Raw genomic sequence first — 17,888 nt, 5'->3', positions numbered from 1 at the left:
AAAGAAAATTGAATGAAAATGACCCAAGCACTAGAACAAGAAAAAAGGGGGCTAAGAGGAAAGGGCAATGATCCAAAAGTAGCCCTTTTTATAGTTGTTATATCAATTTGCCTTTCTATTTAACCTGTTGTCAAGATCTGATTCTTCATCTTGTCGCGACAATGAACCACACTGGTTGGTTGGAAAAGCATTGAAAAATGTTTCTTGATATGATTATTGCCAACATTTGTTTCTTAGAATCTAGATATAGATCACAAAAGCCTAAACTTGATTATAAATTCATTATTAAATATTGATTATTCATTGTTAAATATTAATTATTATTATTAATTATTTACTAATAATAAATAATAGGATTAATGCATAACCACATTAGTAAATGTGGAACTTTGGAAATATGAACCCTTATATTAATAAACCCTAGGGACTCATATTATAAACCCAAGCAATTAATAAAATCAACGAGTTAATACTAAAACCCAAGGTATTATAAACGCAAGGGAATAATATTGAACCCGAGGGACTAATATTATAAATCCAAGGTATATAAACCCTTGGTTGACCATGATTTATACTGAACCTAAGGGATTAATATTATCAAGCCTATGAATAATATTATACCCTAGGAATATGAACTCTTAGATTAATATACCCAGGGGATTCATACTATAAATCCTATGAATAATATTATACCCTAAGAATGTGAAACATTAGATTAATATACCCCGTGGATTGTTATTATAAGCCAAGGGGAATAATAAACCCAAGGACTTAATATTAATCCCTAGGGTTTCATATTATTCCCTAAGGTTTTTAGTATTAAACCTAAGGGATTATAAACCTAAAGGGAATAATATTAAACCCGAAGGAATTAATATTATAATCGCAAGGTGTATAAATCATAAGATAAATATTATAAATTCTAAAATAGAGATGGTTGACAATGATTATAAACCCAATGGATTTTAAAACCTAAGAATAATATAATAAACCCTAGGAATAATATTATACCCTAGGAATATGAACCCTTATATTAATAAACCCAAGGAATTGATATTATAAACTGAAGGGGTTAATACTAAAACCCCAAGTTATTATAAACCTAACGGAATAATATTAAACATAAGGGACTTATATTATTAATCCAAGGTATATAAACCCTTGGTTGACCATGATTTAAATTGAACCTATGGAATTAATATTATAAATCCTATGAATAACATTATACCCTGGGAATGAACCCTTAAATTAATATACCCAAGGGATTGATATTTTAAACAAAAGGGAATAATAAACCCAAGGGATTAATACTAAAAATCCAAGGGAATATAAAATGAAGGGAATAATATTAAACCCAAGGGATTAATATTATAAACCAAACGTATATAAACCCTAACATAAATATTATAAAAACTAATATAAGCACCATTGAGCATGGTTTATCATTGTGATTTTCATATTAAGAAAAAACATTGTCACAATGCGACGTTGAACCATGGTTGACAATGTTTGGTTTTCATATTGAGGCAAACTTAAGGTTATCTCAATATGGAAATAAACAAGGGTAATCCATGGTCAACCATGTTTATTTTAGGTTTTATAACATTTGTCTTTGGGTTTATATATCTTGGGTTTATAATATTGATCCCTAGGGTTTAGTATTATTCCCTTTTGTTTATAATTCCTTTGGTTTTTAGTATTAATCCCTTGGGTTTATTATTCCCTTCAGCTTATAATCTCAAGGGTTTTTAGTATTGATCCATTGGGTTTATTATTCCCTAGGGTTTAATATTATTGATAGCATTTATAATATTAATATTAGTGTTTAATATAAATCCCTTGAGTTTATAATCATGGTAAAAGATGGTCCAATGGAAAATTTCAAAAAATATCGTCACAATATGTAAATGAACCATGCTCAAACATCATCAACCGTGGTCAATCATGGTCAGCCATGGTATAACGTCACATCCGCACAAATATTGTCACAATATGAAAATCAACTATGGACAACCATGGTTAACCATAGTTAGTCATGGTCAATCTCTATTAACCATGGTCAACCATGGTTAACCAAGATGCAACATCACATTGTGACAAATATTGTCTCAATATGAAAATCAATTATGGTCAACCATGGTGAACCACGGCTCTACGTCGTGTTGAAACAAATATTGTCTCAATATGTAAATCAACCATGCTCACCCATGCTTATTTTAGAGTTTATAATATTTATCATAGGGTTTATAATATTTATCCCTTGGGTTTAATATTATTCCCTTGAGTTTATAATCCATTTGCTTTTTAGTATTGATCGCTTGGGTTTATAATATTTACATTAGTGTTTATATATATTTGGTGTATAATATTGATCCCTTGGGTTTAATCTTATTCCATTGGGTTTATAATACCTTGGGGTTTTAAAATCAATCCCTCAGGTTTATAATATTGTCCACCATGTTTATTTTACAGTTTATAATCTATATCTTAGGTTGATATACCTTGGGTTTATAATATGAATCCCTAAGGTTTGATATTATTCCCCTGGGTTTATAATTCCTTGGGTTTTTAGTATTAATCCTTTGGGTTTATTATTCCCTTATGCATATAATCCCAAGGGTTTTTAGTATTAATCCCTTGGGTTTATTATTCCCCGGGGTTTAATATTATTGATAGGGTTTATAATATTTATCTTAGGGTTTAATATAAATCCCTTGAGTTTATAATAATGGTAAACAATGGTCCAATGTCAAATTGCGATAAATATTGTCACAATATGTAAATCAACCATACACGACCATCATTAACCATGGTTGAGCATGGTCAACTATGGTATAATGCGACACTCAGATAAATATTGTCTCGATATGAAAATAAACCATGGATATGCATGCTCAATCATGGTTAGTCATCGTCAATCATTGTCAACCATGGTCATCCATTGTTAACCACAGTTGAACATCACATTGTGACAAATATTGTTTAAATACGAAAATTAATTATTGCCAAACATGGTGAACCATGGTTCAACGTTGTATTGTGACAAAGATTGTCTCAATATATAAATCAACCATGCTTAACCATGTTTGTTTTAATATTTATAATATTATCATAGGGCTTATATAATTTATCCCATGGGTTTATAATCCTTTGCATTTTTAGTATTAATCCCTTGGGTCCATTATTCCATTGTGTTTATAATATTTAAGTTAGAGTTTATATACCTTTAATTATAATATTTATTCCTTGGGCTTAATATTATTCTCTACCTATAATATTATTGTCGACCATGTTTATTTTAGGGTTTAGATACCTTGGGTTTATAATATTAATCCCTAGGGTTTGATATTATTCCCTTGGATTTATAATTCCTTGTATTTTTAGTATTAATCCCTTGGGTTTATTATTTCCTTGGGCTTATAATCCCAAGGGTTCTTACTATTAGTCCCTTGGGTTTATTATTCCCTGGGGTTTAATATTATTGATAGGATTTCCAATATTAATGCCAGGGTTTAGTATAAATACCTTGAGTTTATAATTATGATAAACAATGGCCTAAGGCCAAATTGTGACAAAGATTGTCACAGTATGTAAATCAACCATGATCAACCATCTTCAACCATGGTCGATCATGGTTAACAATGTTTTAATGTCACATTCAGAGAAAGATTGTCTCAATATTAAAATCAACCATGGACAACCATGATCAATCATATTTAGTCATGGTCAATCATTTTAAACCATGGTCAAGCATGATTAACCATGGTCCAACATTGCATTGTGACAAATATTGTCTTAATATGAAAATCAATAAAGGTGAACCATGATGAACCATGTTTTAATGTCGTATTGTGATAGAGATTGCCTCAATATGTAAATCAGCCATGCTCAACCATGTTTATTTTAGTGTTTCTAATATTATCACATGGTTTATAATATGTATCCCTTGTGTTTAGTATTATTCGCTTGGTTTTATAATCCCTTGATTTTTTTAGCATTAATCCCTTGGGTTTATTATTCCATTAGGTTTATAATATTTATGTTAGCTTTATATATCTTTAGTTTATAATATTGATCCCTTGGGTTTAATGTTATTCCCCTAGGTTTATAATACCTTGGGGTTTTCGAATTGGTCCCTTAGGTTTATAATATGAATCCCTTGGGTTTATCAATATAAGGGTTCATATTCTTAGGGTATAATATTATTCATAAGGTTTATAATATTAATCGTATGGTTTAATATAAATCTCTTGGGTTTATAATCATCGTCACCCATGCACAACCATGGTTCAATGTCACATTGTGACAAGAGAGTTTATAATATTAATCCCTTGGGTTTTTAGTATTAATCCCTTGCTTTTATTATTCCCTTGCCTTTATAATATTAATCTGTTAGGTTTATTAATTTAAGGGTTCATCTTCCTAGGATGTAATATTATTCATAGGGTTTATAATATAAATTCTTGGGTTTAATATAAATCCCTTGATTTATAATCATGGTCATCCATGGTCCAATGTCACATTGTGATAAATATTTCCATGATATGAAAATCAACTATGGTCCAACATCTCAATGTAACAAATATTGTCTCGATATAAAAATCAATCATGATCAACCATAGTTGAACATCAATTTGTGACAAATATTGTCCTAAGATGAAAATGGACCATGATCAACCATGTTTATTTTGTGGTTTATAATATTTATTTTAGGTTTTATATACATTCAATATAGGGTTCAACGATGGTAAATGGTGGTCAAACATTTTTATTTTAGGGTTTACAATACTTATCTTAGGGTTTTTATACCTTGGGTTTATAATATTTATCCCTTCAATTAAGATTATTCCCTTGGGTTTATTAATCTAAGGGTTCATCTTCCTATGGTGTAATATTATTCATAGGGTTTATAATATTAATCTTTGGGTTTAATAGAAATCCATTGGGTTTATAATGATGGTCAACCATGGTCCAACATCACATTCAGACAAAAGGTTTTTTTAATATCAAAGTCAACCATGTTCCAACATCACATTGTGTCATGTCTCCATTTTCGAGCATTTTATTATTACCATAATAAAAAAAATTGAAAGTTACCATTACCCTGACTAAATTACACATTACACATTGCATTTACTATGGTAAAACTCTAATAGTCATTTCAATATTCTATACAACGAATTTTACTGTACAACTAGATTAATGATATTCGTATCACTATTATTCCTCTTTCAGTATCATTAAATTAACGTTTATACCAAATTTGGACACATCAGCTCCCACCTTGAGCTTACCATACTCTTATTTTTTCGACAATTAAACTCCCTGCAATGCCTCTTTAATGAGCATTGCAGGCTCGTCAAAGCTTCTCGGGATCCTGCACTGCATCGACGATTGTAGTTATAGGGTCTCAATCCTACGGTTGGGTGACCTCCATAAGGCTATTCAGTCTCTCTGCTTGTGTTTCACAGCTCATTTTGCTACCTCCTACCTTGCTCCATGCCGAGCTCTCCTTTCCCTCCGGCGGAAGGCGCAACCTGCAACCTTTGCTCGTGCTGCTATTGGCATGTCTCAGAATCAGGGCCAAGGGGTTCTTGATCGTGAAAAGCATGGAACTCATCTGGCTACCCAGGTGAGAAATCCTCCACTGCATTTTTCTGCAATGTATTTATTTACTGTTTACAAGGTTGGTTTGCTGATTACATTCTTGACCTTACAAACTTTGTAGGTGTGGTGAAGGCAGAACCGCGGTTTACAGGCTGCTCATCATGATAATACAACCTTTATTCCTGGCTTGGGCAATTGAGGGTTTCCAGGTAAGCACATATTGGCTTCCTACCTGGGCTTTTGATCGAAAAGTAAAATCTCTCGGTTTTTCAGCTTAAGGGTTTAGCTTCATCCATTCCAGGGGAGCTAGCTCTGGTTTATTGTTTTGTTCTGGAACTTAGTTGGGCTCTCTAGGTCAAGCTATACACCAGTACTCTTGTATTTTCCTGGTGGGGATTTCCTCTTTCGATTAAGTTGTATCTATATATAATTTTTGAGTCTGTAAATGAATATCGTTATGCTCTGGGATTGTACCTAAGGTTGCGCTGTAAGTCAGTTCCATTTTACACTCTATAATAAGGAAAACAGAGGTCATTTAGATTTTCCTTAATGTCAATTCAATGCACGTTTAATTTCCCTGAAATGTGTTTATGTAAAAGTTATTTTTCCTCTTATGGCTGGAAATTTCATATGCTCTTGCTCAATGTGTTAACAGTACTGCTGCTCTTCTATTTTGTCTGTACAATTTTCATAAGAAATGATTATTCTGGGTGTATAAGTATGCCTATTGAAATTGCTTGTTCAATTTTGTAGTAGCAGTTAAAGTATTGAGTGTGGGTTCCACTATACCTTTGCGGATTTGTTTCAGGTTAACAGGGTTTCTCTGCTACAATGATGGTTCTCAAATATTTTCGAGAATCTAAGGCGCGAAGTTAACTCTGTTTTTACCTGTCAATTTAAGGTCTCATAATCCTGTGTTAAGATTGCTATTCAGGGTCCTAAGCAACTAAATTTAATGATTTTTCCTATAAGAATGTTGCCTATCATGACAACATAAGTAGACCCTGCAATGGCTCTCAATAAGCTCATTTTTTTCCTATTTCTGGTTCGAGCTTACTGACAGGTACATTCATGTATTAGTGTTATTTGTACACTAGCAACCTCAGTAATTCCTCCCATTTCATAGTTTACTTGGTTTTAGCTCGCACAGGTGCGGAATTTACATGGGTTCTTGATTTTATACAGATTCTTATGTTACACAGAGTTCTTAAGTTAAGTTCATACATGCTCACATATTACACATAATTCTTATTTTAAGAATTATACCTATACTTATTTTTCACATAATTATTATAAGTCTTTAACCAGTTTGTACATACCTCAACAATAATATTTTAACAATACATAATTGCTTACATAGTCACTAATGCTACAGTTAGTGTTAGCCTCCCAAAGCTAACCTGTTCTGGTTAGATAGTCTTTCTCTGCCGCTTTTGTTCACAGTACAATTTAATTTGTGTTACAGGGTTAATTCTTTTGTCTTTATATGGTATTAAATTTTGATATAATGGTATCCATTCCACGTGAATTATAAACCCTATTAACATTGTGTTTCACACAGATATAAATTGAGAGATCGCTCTCTCTGCAACACTCACAATTACTCAAAGCACAACAATATATATCACAAAATAGTTGTCGTAAGTATGGCTTACCTGTGTTTTCCTGAGCGGTAGATTCCAACGATCATAGTCACCTTTTATTCTCTGCTTGTCTTCCTCCCAACCATGAGATTCGTCTTCAAGACCAAATCTCCCCCCAAGCCTGCTTGCAAGACTATTGTCTTCAGCAAATTTTTCGCACTTAGTGCCAATTCTATCTGGTCCTTACCAAACGTAGCATTCCCCTTTTCTCCATTGTCTGTCCCTACAACATGGTTTTTCCTTCCCCCCACCCCTTTTTCCTTGGGGTGTTTTCCAGTTAGGGGAGGCAGTTAGGGTTTTCCTTTTTACTGGCAACTGCCTCTTTCCAACTTCTTTATGAGAAGTTACAAAATCTGTTATTACTCAATCATTTTCTAACTTCAAAAATTAACAATATTATTAATCCAAACAAAAATAACAATATTATCCAGTTTGTTTTCTTATAGTGGTAAATAAAATATTTACAACTTTTCTAGGGACATTACATCTTCCCCCCTGAAATCAAACATCGTCCCGATGTTTTCCAACCTCAAAGAGCTTTGGATAAGCTTCTTTCATGAGCTGTTGATCCTCCTAGGTGGCCTCATTTGGCACAAAGTGCTGCCATTGCACTTTAACCTAGGTGATGGCTCGTTTCCGTAGCATTACTTCTCTCCATTCGAGTATACTCAGCGGCTCGACCAAGAATTCTCCTTCTAGTTCGACTTGAAACAACAGAGTTAAAGTCAGTTTTTCCTTTAACATCTCAATTAACTGGCCTACTTAAGATTCTTCTTTACCTGTACATCTTACCAACTGACTATGTGCTTAGGATCATAAATGTATTTTTTTAATACTGACACATGGAAGACATTGTGGACCCGAATATGGCTTGGTAGGGCGAGCTGGTATGCCACTGGCCCAACCCTTGCCAAGATTTGAAATGGTCCACAAAACCGAGGTGCCAGCTTGGTGCACCCACTCCATTGTAACGTACTCCTTTTTGCTCGAATCCTTACATACACATGATCCCCTACTTGATACTCTTTAAAATTTCTCTTCTTATCGGCGAAACTCTTTTGCCTATCTTGGGCTGCCTTCAAATTGGATCGTACCTTCTTGACCATTTCCTCCATCTCTTTTAACATTTCGGGCCCCAGCATTAACTTGTCCTCTGGTCCCCCCCAGCTAGAGGGTGTGCGGCATTTCCGTCCGTACAAAACTTCAAACAGACTCATCTGCAAGGAAGTATGATAACTGTTGTTATACGCAAATTCAACCAAATGCAGATAGTCCTCCCACTTAGATGGTTGCTGCATTACGTATGCCCTCAACATATCTTCTACCACTTGATTTACTTGTTTGGTTTGTCTGTCTGTTTGGGGATGATAGGCATTACTAAAGTTTAACTGAGTCCCTAACCCCTCAAATAGATTTTTCCAGAAGACTGAGGTAAATCTCACATCACGGTCATAAATAATAGTTTTGGGTAACCCATGTAACCTGAAAATATTTTGCATAAAAATATGGGCAATTTGCACTGCCTTGTAAGTGGATTGCACCGGTATAAAATGAGCTGATTTTCTTAATTTGTCCACCACCACCATGATGGAATCGTTGTTTCTTTTTGACTTGGGTAATCCTGTTATGAAATCCATAGAAATGGTTTCCCATTTCCACTCTGGAATTGGTAGTGGATGCAACAACCCAGCAGGGTGCTGATGTTCTGCTTTAACTTGTTGGCATTCTAGGAAACGTGCCAAGTATTCTTCTACATCTTTTTTCATGCCCGGCCAATAATACTCCTTCCAGAGTGTGGTAATCAACTTTTGATACCCCGGGTGTCCAACATAAGGACTTCTGTGAAATTCATCTAAAATCAAGCTTTTAATGTCATTTTGGTTGGGCACATACAACCTTTTTTTATAATTCAGCATGCCAGCAGCATCCATAGCGTATCCTTGTTGATTTTCTTTGCTGGTTGGATTTTGAACTTGCTGTCCTATTTGCTGATATTTTGAATCTTGTTCTACTGCCTTTTTAATCATTTCATCAAAGGTAGTATGCCCCTCGCTGCAAGAAATTTCATAGAGACAATGTACCTTCCGACTTAAAGCGTCTGCTACTCAGTTCTCTTTCCCTTTCAAATGCTTAATCTCGAAGTCAAAACCACTTAGGAAATCCACCCACTGTGCCTGCCTAGCATTTAAGGTAGGTTGACTGAAATAACTAGTCAAGCTGTGATGGTCCGTCATCAAAAGAAACTTTTTACCCATCAGGTAGTGGCGCCACATCTTTAAGGCGTGAATAACAGCTACCAACTCTAGATCGTAAGCGGAATATTTCTGCTCATGTTCCTTTAATTTTCTAGACTCATAGGCGATTACCTTACCTTCTTGCATCAGTACCCCTCCTACCCCTTCCTTACTCGCATCTGTGCACACCACGTAATCCTTACCTGGATCTACTATGCTTAATATAGGTGTTGTGGTGAGCAGATGCTTGAGTTGTTCAAAGCTTTTTTGGCATTCTGCGGTCCATTTAAACGTTTTCCCTTTCTTTTGTAGGGAGGTGATAGGATAGGCCACTCTGGAGAATCCTTCCACAAACCGTCGGTAGTAACCTGCTAATTCCATAAAAGATCTTATATCTACTACATCCTTCAGTACTGGCCATTCCATTATGGTCCTTATCTTCTTGGAATCCACCGTGATTCCTTCCTTAGTAATGATATGTCCTAAGTATTGAATTTGCTCCTTAAAGAAATCACACTTGCTATATTTTGCGTACAATTGATGTTTATGGAGGGTTTTCATCACCAGTCTAAGATGTTCCTTGTGCTCCTCAATATTCTGGGAATATATCAATATATCGTTAATAAATATTAGTACAAATTTACCTAAATACTAATGAAATATGCTATTCATCAAACACATAAAGGTTTCAGGAGCATTGGTTAACCCAAAGGGTAATACCACAAACTCATAGTGACCATAGCGAGTCCTAAAAGCAGTTTTGGCTATATCCTCTCTGATTCTGATCTGGTGATATCCAGATCGTAAATCAATCTTTGAAAATATGGTTTCCCCTTTTACTTGGTCAAATAATTCGTTGATCTGGGGTAAAGGGTACTTGTTCTTAACTGTTAACTTATTCAGTTGACGGTAGTCCATGCACATCCGAAGGGTTGCATCCTTCTTTTTGACAAACAACACAGGGTTTCCACAAGGCGAAATGCTGGGGTAGATGTCATTATTATCCAACAATTCCTGTAATTGCATTTTCAATTCTGTAATTTCTGGTATGCTCATACTATAAGGGGATCAGGACACCGGGGCAACTCATGGCATTAATTCAATAATGAAGTCTATGTCCCTCTTAGGTGGCATCCCTGGTATCTCTTCCGGGAATACATCTGTAAATTCTTGAACAACAGGAATACTTTCCAGGGTGCCTGTCTTGTCCTTAGAGTTAGCATATGCAACTTGAATCGCATAAACCTGACACCCTTTCCAGACACTCTTTGCCAGTTGAGAAGCAGTTATTGGCCGAACCTGCACGGGCCTCAGGATGCCTTGCATCTCCTGCACTTTTCCTAGCTCATCCTTGTAACAAATAGTTTTCTTTTTTCAGTTTATAATGGACCAGCGTTTTTCCAATCAGTCCATGCCTATCAACACATCGTATGATCCAAGGGGTAGTATGTTTAGATCTGCCATCAAATGCTGACCTACTATTTCCACAGGGCAGTTATTGACCTTGGCCAACACTCGTCTCCCTGCCCCTATTTCCAGTTGTACTAACCAGGGGTTTTTAAACTTGAGAGGCTGTAATTTACATTGTTCCACAACCTTAGGACTAACATAACTTAATGTAGCTCCAGGATCAATTAAAATAGACACGGTATGATTAAAAATATTACCTTCAAACTCCACCATAGTCAGCTGGTATTCTGCCTGATGGTCTTTGAGAGTAGCATTAATTTTCGGAATGCTCCGGGCTACATCGCCTACTGTTGATGCTTCGTGAATTTGTGAAACCTATTCAGTGCCTTTACGATGAGGATAATTTTTGACGTAATGGGGCCCCCCACATCCCCAGCATTGTACTGGGGGCCTCACTGTTCCCTCGTTATCAAGTCTACCAGTTTGCTCGCTAATTCTCGATTCAGATGGTGGCTTAATTCTGAACTGGTTTTTATGCATATTTCTGTTATTTTTCCCCTTGGGAAACCCTTTGCCAGTGCTACCTCGATTTCCCTTATTCTCCATAACAATCTTACTACCTTTCTTGTCAGCCCACTTCCTACCCAAAATTTCACCCTTTTGCTTGCTTTGCTGGTAGCATATCCTGGCCTTTCGTATAACCTTGTCCATCGTTTTTGGGTTATCGAACTCAATTCTCTCCCTCATTGCCATTGGTAAACTTCTGACAAACCACTATACCTTAGTATTTTCCTTGCGTATGTAGGGTGCATATTGGAGCAAGGAGGTAAATCGGGTGATAAAGTCATCCATGGTTTGCTATCCAAGCTACAGGTTGTGAAATTCTCTTGCTTTTTCATCGTAAAATCACTCCGTCAAATATCTTTCCTTGAAATATTTTTGGAACTTCTCCTAAGTTATATTCTGTTCACTTACCCCTTGTACAATCTTGACCTCTTCCCACCACAAAGTGGTCGCCCCTTCCATTTGGAAGATAGCCAATCGGGCCTTTAGATTGTGATCGTACTCATATAATTGGAAGTGTTTATTCATGTTAATTAACCACGCTTCGACTGCTTCTTCCAGCTCTCCATTGAAAAGTGGTGGTTTTATTTTCCAAAACTCCCCTTCCAATTCTATCCACTGCTTTTTTTATGTTGGGTGCTCCGAGGAATTATCTGACTTCTCTTCTTGATTCTCTTCCCCACCTACTATTCCTTCATGCTCGATGTGATAACCCTGTTCTTCATACCTATTTTCCTGTTCAGGGCTAGGAATTGTCTGGCACTGATTCTGCTTGTCAGACAAGCTCTTCATAATTTTTTCTTGTTCCAAGGTTAATCTTTCATTGTCCTCCCGTAGGCGGGCCATCTCACTCTTTAATTCATGAACTGTTTCCAGTATTGCAATATTTGTGTTACGAGCCTCCTCTCATAATTGCACCCATATCTTAGGGTTATTTTAAGGAAATGTTGCAGGCCCTAAGCCAGCCGTATTCCTATGTGGCACACTGTCTGTTCTTCTTATAAACTGCTATTGTCATGTTCCTCTGTGCTTAATAGGTAGATAAATCAATCAACAATCAGAAATCCAAAAGTAAACAGTAACTAATTTTACAGTTCATTTGCCAGAGGTCATAGTTTTGTAACCTTGGCTTTGATACCACAAGTCATGTCTCCATTTTCGAGCATTCTATTATTACCATAATATAAAAAAAATGAACGTTACGATTACCCTGACTAAATTACAAGTTACACATTGCATTTACTATGGTAAAACTCTAATAGTTATTCCAATATTCTATACAATGAATTTTACTGTACAACTAGGTTAATGATATCTGTATCACTGTCAGTCCTTTTTCAGTCTCATTAAATTAACGTTTATACCAAATTTGGACACATCAGCTCCCGCCTTGAGCTTGCCATACTCTTATTCTTTTAGCGACGAAACGCCCTGCTATGCCTCTTGAATGAGCATTGGAGGCTCGTTAGAACTTCTCGAGATCCTACGCTGCATTGATGGTTGTAGTTATAGGGTCTTGATCCTACGGTTGGGTGACCTCCAAAAGGCTATTCAGTCTCTCTGCTTGGGTTTCGCGGCTCATTTTGCTACCTCCTACCTTGTTGCATGCCCTGCTCTCCTTTCCCTCCGGCGGAAGGCACAACCTGCAACATTTGCTCACACTGCTATTGGCATGTCCCAGAATTGGGGCCGAGGGGTTCTTGATCGTGAAAAGCATGGAACTCATCAGGCTACCTAGGTGAGAAATCCTCCACTGCATTTTTCTGCAATGTATTTCTTTACTGTTTACAAGGTTGGTTTGCTGATTACATTCTTGACCTTACAAACTTTGCAGGTGTGGTGAAGGTGGAACTGCGGTTTACAAGCTGCTCATCATGATAATACAACCTTTGTTCCTGGCTTGGGAAATTGAGGCTTTCCGTGTAAGCACATATTGGCTCCCTGCCTAGGCTTTTGATCGAAAAGTAAAATCTCTTGGTTTTTCAGTTTAAGGGTTTAGCTTCATCCCTTCCAGGGGAGCTAGCTCGGGTTTATTATTTTGTTCTGGAACTTAGTTCGGCTCTCTAGGTCGAGCTATACACCAGTACTCTTGTATTTTCCTAGTGGGGATTTCCTCTTTCGATTAAGTTATATCTATATATAATTTTTGAGTCAGTAAAAGAATATTTTTTGGCTTTGGACCTGTATCTAAGGTTGCACTGTAAGTCGGTTCCATTTTAAACTCTATAATAAGGAAAACAAAGGTCGTTTAGATTTTCCTTGTTGTCGATTCAATGCACTTTTAATTTCCATAAAATGTGTTTATGTAAAAGTTCTTTTTCCTCTTATGGCTGTAAATTTCATATGCTCTTGCCGGATTTGTTAACAATACTGTTGTTCTTCTATTTTGATTGTACAGTTTTCATAAGAAATGATTATTCTGGGTGTATAAGTCTGCCTATTGAAATTGCTTGTTCAATTTTGTAGTAGCAGTTAAAGTCCTAAGTGTGGGTTATGCTATACCTTTGCAGATTTATTTCAGGTTAACAGGGTTTCTCCGCTACAATGATGGTTCTCAAATATTTTCAAGAATCTAAGGCGCAAAGTTAACTCTGTTTTTGCCTATCAATTTGAGGTCTCATAATCCTGTGTTAGGATTGTTGTTCAGGGTCCTAAGCGACTAAATTTAATAGTTCTGCCTATAAGAATGCTGCCTATCGCGACAACAGAAGTAGACCCTGTCATGGCTCTACATTCATGTATTAGTTTGAGCTTGCTGACAGCTACATTCATGTATTAGTTTGTACACTAGCAACTTCAGTAATTTCTCCCATTTCATAGTTTACTTTGTTTTAGCTTGCACAGGTGCGGAATTTAGATGGGTTCTTGATTTCATACAGATTCTCATGTTACACAAAGTTCTTAAGTTAAGTTCATACATGCTCACATATTACACAGAATTCTTATGTTAAGCATTATACCTATACTTATTTTGCACAGAATTCTTATAAGTCTTTAACTAGTTTGTACATACCTCACCACTAGTATTTTAACAATACATAACTACTTACATTGTCACTAATGCTACAGTTAGTGTCAGCCTGCCAGAGCTAACCTGTTCTAGTCAGATAGTCTTTCTCTGCCACTTTTGCTCACAGTACAATTTACTCTATGTTACACAGTTAATTCTTTTGTTTCTCTATGGTATTGAATTTTAATATAATGGTATCCATTCCACATGAATTATAAACCCTATTGACACTATGTTTCACACACATATAAATTGAGACCTTGCTCTCTCTGCAACACTCACAATTACTCAAAACACAACAGTATCTATCACAAAATAGTTGTTGTAAGTACTGCTTACCTGTGCTTTCGTGAGCGGTAGATTCCAACGATCACAGTCACCTTTTCATTCTTTGCTTGTCTTCCTCCCAACCATGAGATTCATCTTCAAGACCAAATCTCTGCCCAAGCCTGCTTGCAAGACTACTGTCTTCAACAAATTTTTCGCACTTAGTGCCAATGTTATCTGGTCCTTACCAGACGTAGCATTCCCCTTTTCTCCATTGTCTGTCCATACAACACGGTTTTTCCTCCCCCCCACCCCCTTTTCCTTGGGGTGTTTTCTAGTTAAGGGAGGCAGTTAAGGTTTTACTTTTTACTGGAAACTACCTCTTTCTAACTTCTTAATGAGAAGTTACAAAATCTGATATTACTCAATCATTTTCTAACTTCAGAAATTAACAATATTATTAATCCAAACAGAAAATAACAATATTATCCAATTTGTTTTCTTACAGTGGTAAATAAAATATTTACAGCTTTTCTTGCGACATTACACATTGTTACAAAGACTCCAAAGGCAAATCAATCATCGTCAACCATGGTCCAACATCACATTGTGACAAACATTGTCTTAATATGAAAATTAACCATGGTCATATGTCGCATTGTTACAAAGATTGTGTCCATATGAAAATCAAGCATGGTCAACCATGCTTAACCATGGTCCAACGTCGCACTATAACAACCATGGTTGATCATGATTCTTTAAGGGTTTATATTATCTATCTTAGGGTTTATATACCTTGAGTTTATATATTGATCATTTGGGTTTAATATTGTTTTTTGGATTAATAATCCCTTAGGTTTTTAGTATAAATCCCTTTGGTTTATTATTTCATTGGGCTTGTAATATTAATCCCTTAATTTTATTAATGTAAGGGTTCATATTCGTAAAGTTTAATATTATTCATAAGATTTAGAATACAAATCTTTGGATTAATTATTAATAATGAATAATTTAATTATTTATTATTTATTAATAATGAATTATTTAAACTTATTTATTAAATTGCTTGCATTTATTTAATAATAATATGAATATTATTAATAACCATACTATAATGGTTATAACTAATAATAATCATTATTAATTATAATTACATTATTATTAAATAATAATGTGGTTAGAATACTAAAATAATATCCATAATTATTAGGGTTAATGGGTTAATGTCGTTAAAATAATAATAATAATAATAATAATAATTAAATAATTACTTGAAATTATTTATTTGTTAATAATTATTAATAATTATGAGTCACAGCTCCAATCTTCTTGACTTATTAATTCAACCCAATTTTAGTGATCGTGGAATGCTTCTTTCCCTGCTCCTTATCACACAAACAAGATTTTGAAGAATGAGAATTAGACTCTCCTTTCTTGAGGTCGACCACATTGATCTTAATGGATGTTAATCATCATCATCATCATTTAAATTATTTATTAAAAATAATCATTTATGAATTAATTATTCTTAATATTTATTATTTAATAATACTATAAAATTTAATCAAAACTTAAATAAACATAATAATATTAATTAATAATAATAGTATTAATAATCATAATTACTTAGTAATACCAATAATTATTTGAAAATAATAATAATTATTATTATAATATTAATATTAATTAGTAATTAATAATAAATAATAAATAATTAATATTTAATAATTTAATAATGAATGATTTAATAGTACATTTATAATAAATAAGTGATAAATTACCTTTAATATTAAATCATCATTATTATAAATTAAGAATTTTTACTAGTTAGGATCATAATAACAATAATAAAAATAGAATAATAAAATAATATAAAAAAATAATTCTTATTAATTATGATAATAGCAATAATATTTTTATTGTTATAGTTTTTTTCATAATATTATTTTTATTATTACATATTTATCATTGATAAATATAAAAACGAAGTTTTTAGTTATATATTAATTATATTAATATTTTTAATGTAACTGTGTAGTTACAATAGGGAAAATGTTAATAATTGCTTATAATAAGAAATATATTTATATTAAAATAAAAGTAAAGATCATTTTAAAAACAAATTGAGATTTACCAGATTCTTTAGGAGGATACCTGCACTAATGACGCATGAACTTGGGAAAAATATATTAAATACAAATTTATCTCAAGTACGGAATGTTCTAACATATTTAAGTGCAAGATTATTAGTATTACTATATTGTCATACTGTCGTAACTTAACCATATTTAATTAAATTAATTTTGTTTGAACTATTTCAAATTCAGACTTAACCATCGACCACTGCATCTATAAATTGAAATATCTATTTAGAGTCTTACAAAGAGGCGTTCATACCAGTGGCTGATTGACACGAATAGGTATTTAGAGTCGTTCATACTCATACAAGTGACAAGAAGAGGAACGGTGAAAATTCTTAAAATATTAAGAGTAATTGGAATTTTAAAATAACGATGATAATGATATTTTTTAAAATAATAGAAGTAATTTTAATTTTTAAAATAGTTGTTGAAATATATTAATGTTTATTTATTTATAATTGTTCTGATTTCGATTTAGAGTTGAATTTTTTATTTTAAATTAATAAAAATTAGTTTAATTTTCAAATTTATAAAATTATGTTAATCTCTCTTAGGAAAGATCTTACTCTACTGCTAGTAAACTAAAAAAGACTACCGTCTGATAAAAATAAAGTTGAATCAATAATTATTTTAATTTTAAAAAATAGGCTAATAATTTAAAATAAAAAATTATTTCAGTAAAAGAATGATTTATTTATTGATTAGATATTATAATTAATTATTTTTTATGATTTTTTAATAGTCTATTTAACATTTATTGTATCTGGTGATACTCAAAAGAGTGAAGAAGTGGAATTAAACTAGTAAAATCAATCACATAACCACACTATTTTATCTTTATTTTTAATTTAAAGAAATTTATTGATAATTAAAAAATAAAATTTATCATAATTCACAACTAAAAATATATTTCAACTGTAAACTAAGTTAAAACCAATAATATATGAGAAGTAAAAAAATATATTGCTAACTTAAAAATAACATCTACCATAATTTCACAATTAGAAGTTTT

This window comes from Pinus tabuliformis, chromosome 9 (genome assembly GCF_031772625.1).
Source record: "Pinus tabuliformis cultivar Carrire ecotype Pingquan chromosome 9, CPIR1, whole genome shotgun sequence".
NCBI lineage: Eukaryota > Viridiplantae > Streptophyta > Pinopsida > Pinales > Pinaceae > Pinus > Pinus tabuliformis.
Note: the sequence above shows the minus strand (reverse complement) of the source record.